We start from the raw sequence: 5,443 nt of genomic DNA, 5'->3' as shown, positions 1-5,443 counted from the left end.
TGGTATTCAATAAAACTCATTCTAGTCATAGTAAAAGCAGTGTGCAGAACTACTGCTTTAAAATTGTAAATAATAAATTAATACCTATCCCTTTGATGCACCTGTCTAAAACATGCAAATACTTTTTAGTAGCCTTATATTTTTGCAATTGGAAATAAGTGACATCTGATTATTGATTAAAAAAAAAGCAAAAATAGTTTGAAATGACAATTTTTTTCCATCTTTAATGAGGTTTTCAGCAAATTATGAACAGGCTGATAAATAAAACAACTCTAATGGTTACACTGAACTGCCAAGTGAACAAAAAACAAATTACTCCAGACCAAGATTGGGGGTGGGTGGTTGGAAAGGGGGAGAGAGACATAAAGTCCCCTAAACTAGAAATAAACACACGCGCCTTACAGTACTCATGTAAAATTCCTCATTATTTCCACCCCTGTATGCCCTCCACGGCACGTTTAAGATGTACTGCTGCATGATGCTTGATTGTAGCCTCTGTAGCTTCTTTATCCCATTTTATGACTGCAGCTGCAAGAGTTGAACAAAAACAAAAAATCCATAAGTAACATTGCAAGTTAACATACAATATTTTTATACCGGCTCATTGTTTACAAGCGTGGAGGAGGATTGTTCAAATTTATTGTATGTTGAATGACATATTTATGGATTTTTGTCAGTTTATTTAAAATGGTTTGTATTAGTCTTCGCAAGTTCACTTTGTAAACAACGGGGCGGTACTTCTGCCTACGTCCAGCATGAAACTGCATTGATTTGGACTTCAACAATTTGGTTACCGTTGAAGTCCATTGTGTGGAGAAAAATCCTGGAATGTTTTCCTCAAAAACTTAATTTCTTTTCCTCTGAAGAAAGAAAGACATGAATATCTTGGATGGCATTGGGGTGAGTAAATTATCAGGAAATTTTCATTTTGAGGTGAACTAATCCTTGAAGTGGCAATACTACAGTGACCAATGGTGACTGGTGTGGTATATGGCAGCAAACAAATGACTGAAAATGGGTTCTGTAAACTCGCGTCGCTGTATGTTAGGAAGGTGTAAGACTGCAATAGACAGTGGCCTTGGGTGACAAGATATTTAAGATAGCAATCATGAATTGAGAGAGACTGCATATAATAAAATTTCTCAAGCACAGCCCAAATGTAATGCTTTTGGATACTATAACTTCCATTTTAGCAAATACTAGATTACTTGTAGATGAGTTTAGAAAGAGGTAATCCAGTGAAGTATCCAGCTCCAGCGTTATCAGTTCTGCTGTCAGTACTGGAGAAATTGAGAAAATGCACTTACTATTTATTAATGAAATATAGATGTTATCTTGCAAATTCCATCTTTGCCAGCCGTTTCTATACGAGATAATATTAAATCATCTGTCTATGATGCATTTTTGATATTTGCAATGCAGAAGAGAGTTGTTGTAAAATGCAGTCTCTACTGTTGCATTGCGGTTACTTGTTTGATAATAAAAAAGAGCTATTTAAGTAAGGGATAATGTAAAGCAAGGCGGATGTTATAGCGAATACAACCCCGCAGGCTGATGCGGAGGGGTCTTGAATCTGCCTGAAGTGGTTGTATTCGCTATAACAACCGCCTCGCTCTACATTATCCCGCTTATTACATGGCTACCCACCAAATAAATTAATAATTTGACATAAAAAATTGATTTAAAAAGGAGTTTATTCATTTAAAAAGGATTGTATTGCTTCTGCTAAAGAAAATACTCCGTTACGTCTCTACGGTTAGAATCCTGCGTCTATAGCAAACCTGTTTTTCATGGCAACGGTGTGTTATACTTAGCAGATGTGTTATCAAGAAATAACACACCGCTTTCTACATTAGAGTTCAACCAAGCCATGTAATAATGGACAATAATTTCGAGCAAGGGACGCTGTTTCCAACTTCAAGGTGGCTTATGTGTGTGCGCACCGAAACCGACCGCAACTAGACAAGGAAATTATATTTTAGGCTTTGTGTGCGCATTTAACCATCAAATACACAACAAAATATGTCAAAATGACCGGATTGGAGAGTATTCACTTAAACAGTTCATATCTTAAATTGGTGTAAATAGTTTGGAGAAAAGGGGAGATTGGTATTATTTGATCTGCATTCAGTCTAATAAACCTTCTGATGATGGCATCATTAATGTGAATCAAACAAAAGGCAAAGAGAAAATACTCACAGCCCTTGAATGATTAACTTTGTCTTGATGAATTGTCTTAATGCTTACCCTCACTTTTGTCTATCTGAGTGCTTTTAATTTATTAAAATAGAACAATGTAAAAAAAAAAGTAAAAAAAAAAGAAATTAGTTCATTGTGTTTTTAAACTTTATGCATGTAGCATGTGCTTTTCAATTTGCAATTTTTTTAAAAGTTTGTTCAGTAGGTTACCAGTTTAAAAAGTACAATTGGGTATCATTTTATTATAATAATACTAACATAATTTGTGTACCTTTACCTTTCAAAAGTTTTAGTCGTCTCCAGAGGCAGTTTCTGCTTCTTCACCTTCCCCTTCATATTGAATTTTGCCATCAGCCGGTTGGTAAAGAGCCTGAAGAAACAAATTCACCATTTAGAAATTACATGTGTGTGGTAATCTACAGGAACTGTAGCATGGGTGAGAGTGCCAAGAGTGAATTAAAGAAATGGGGGCATGGGACACTGTTGTTTTCTGGAATCGATTAAACAAACCTCTTAGAAGTGACCATTTGCTCTGAGAAAGACCTCCCAGAGTATCTTGAGATTGGCCTTTGAACATTTTCAGAATCTGAAAGACAAAATTTGTCAAATATTACTTTATTGTTCGTAATAGTGGATATAGCTCTTGTAGCAAGTTGTGTGCCCATATAACTCGAGCAACCCCAGTGCAGAGCTCCTGCCTCTGTTGTACTGAGCGGACAGTGTAAAGATATCTAGGCTATATACTTCTGGCAAGGGCTGCACGATTTGGGGAAAATGTCATTGTCATTGGAATTATTGAGGTCAATATTGTGATTGAGATATGCAATCACGATATAATAAACAAATGGTTTCATGAGTCAACTTGCTTGGTTCTCAAGGAAAATGCACACACAGATTATTGATGATAATGCTGAAATGTGTATTTCTCGACTCAAACTAGCAACAACAACTTAATTATTGATAATACCTATAATGATCAATAAGCCATTGATGACTGGATAAAAACTCTTAAAACTTAATTGTAGCTAAGAAGACACACCTAAGAAGACTGCTGACAAGAAATGTATACACACACACAGACACAGTATATTGCTTTTAATTTATTTAGCATATAGTTAACAAAATAATACTAATATAAATGAAAGTCAAAAGCCCACAGTCATACCTGGAAACAAATCCTGTTCAAATAGGATATATGGGCCATTCTACAGAATTGGTTTAAAGTTAAACAAATTTTTATGCAAGCAAATTTTATAATATCCAATGTAAACATTTCTAGTAATTGTGCAGTTAATCATCATATTGTATTTTCAGACAGGTTTGGAATATTTATCCTCTCCCCAAAATTGTGACTAATGAAACACAATAATATGAAAGTCAACAACAATTACAATTTTAACTATTCCAAGTGTAATTTTTCCTTTGTAAAAAGCATAAATTTTATCATACGTATTTCAAAGTTAAGGATTCATTAGTATTGTCTAAAAACATTCATATTTCGTCTCAAGCATATATATTTTATGATACATTAATATAGGGCGTATACATTTTAATTTGCAGTGTAATAGCATACGTTTAAAACATTGCATTTTATTTAAACAACATATTTCATGAACATATTTCAGCAGATTTTTACTCATCTCAGTATTGCAATATAGTTAAGGAAAAGCTAAACTATAATAGCGTTACGTTCATGTAAAAATAGCATGTTGTAATTGTAGTAAACGAGCATCTGAGCCGTTCATTCACGCATACAAACGCGATTCATATTAGAACAAAGATATTTACGTTTGAATAGCGCGCGCTTTCAGCGGGTGATTAGCAGATAATGAGTTGCCATGAGAACGACTAACGTCTCTCTTTTTATATAGATTACATAAACAGAATATTCTCTTTCGTTTTGAATTAGATAATTAAAAAGTAAACACTTAAATTATTATAAAGATTACTCTTGACAGTGTGTATTTGCTGAGTTTTGCTTACGTTTAGAGACCTGCTCCAGAAAAAAAGTTCATGTAAGGAGAGGCAGAAAGCACACAAAAGCATAATGTTTTGTTTCGATTGTAAGTGGACACATAAAAAAGACATTTTACAGTTTATTTTTCCATATTTCAAGTCTGTATGACCATAAATGACGGAGAAATTTAAGTCTATTTTGCTGCTTTGTGAAAAAAACAAAACAAAAAAAAACAAAAAAAAACAAAAAAAAACAGCAGAACGCGCGGGCGCATTTGTCGACTTTTCGGTTAATGTGCCCGCGCAAATTGCCGCAGTTTTAAGAAGTTTTTCAAGGTATTAGGGGGCATGTGTGACTTCCAATTCATCTGATATCATCTCTCAACTGAATAACATATTAAATTAATTTTTTTTTAATGTTTACTTACCTGTTTTAGGGTTTTAGTCCAATTAAGGCAGTGTCTCTCTCCACGTGTCAGCAGCCTCTTTCATCGGCAGGATACTTTTCCTGGTGACTTTGCAGTGTGACGTGCGATTCTTCTTCTTTGATTTTTTAACGGCGGTCGCAAACTGTTTTAGTGCATTACCGCCACCCTCAGGTTATAAATGATCTCTGGCTTACATGCTATGTCATTATACGAAATAAATAAATAAAACAAATGATTTTATCCAGCTTGGTAGCTCTTAGAAACTAAAAATAAATATTACATTATTTTATGGCCTGATGATTTATTTAATATTTCTTTTAAAATCCCTCCCATGCCCTAAATTTTCCTCTTCACTATGCTATCATATTTATTACACATCATAACAATACTCTGCTGATCAGGTACATTGCAATTATTACATAAACCAGTATCATGCTTCCCTATTAGATGCAGAGTTTTGTTTGGTCTAGTGTGCCCTAACTGTAACCTTGCAATGATTTCCCCCTTCGTACCCCAACTTAAGGGTTTATAAACATAGTTCCCCTCCCTTGTTTCCTCTATTCTATTGTTCCTGCCACATTCTCATAACTTCTTTCTTTATTATCGATTTAGCTTCTGATTTTCCTTCTTTGCTGTATATTGAAATATTTTGTGCTAGGGTTAGGGTAACCCTAACCCTAACCCTAACCCTAACCCTAATCTCACACATACGTATTTGCTATATTTGTTCATCAGTACAGGATTCTGTGTCCTCCAATGACATCAGGACATTTTGTGATGAGATATATGTGCTAAATCAACATTGAATTAGGAGTCTTTACAAAAACAAAAATACACATATGATCCCACTCCAACATTTT

At 34.4% G+C, this 5,443-nt stretch overlaps 1 long non-coding RNA gene across 2 annotated transcripts; it reads right to left on the bottom strand.

Moving 5' to 3' along the window:
• Positions 1–203: 203 nt before the first annotated feature.
• LOC308686422 lies at positions 204–4,646 on the bottom strand. 2 transcript variants are annotated; one of them, XR_014029586.1, is made up of 4 exons: positions 4,584–4,646; positions 2,710–2,785; positions 2,477–2,569; positions 204–528 (listed from the first exon to the last, which is right to left on the bottom strand). It is a non-coding gene; the product is annotated as an uncharacterized lncRNA (long non-coding RNA). The 2 variants fall into 2 exon arrangements; XR_014029587.1 differs by lacking the exon at positions 4,584–4,646 and having other exon boundaries at positions 2,710–3,065.
• Between the last annotated feature and the right edge of the window lie 797 nt (positions 4,647–5,443).

The sequence above is a fragment of the Scardinius erythrophthalmus genome, assembly GCF_964197995.2.
Source record: "Scardinius erythrophthalmus genome assembly, contig: HAP1_SCAFFOLD_267, whole genome shotgun sequence".
NCBI classification, from domain to species: Eukaryota; Metazoa; Chordata; class Actinopteri; order Cypriniformes; family Leuciscidae; genus Scardinius; species Scardinius erythrophthalmus.
Note: the sequence above shows the minus strand (reverse complement) of the source record. Positions and strands in the feature narration are given on the sequence as shown.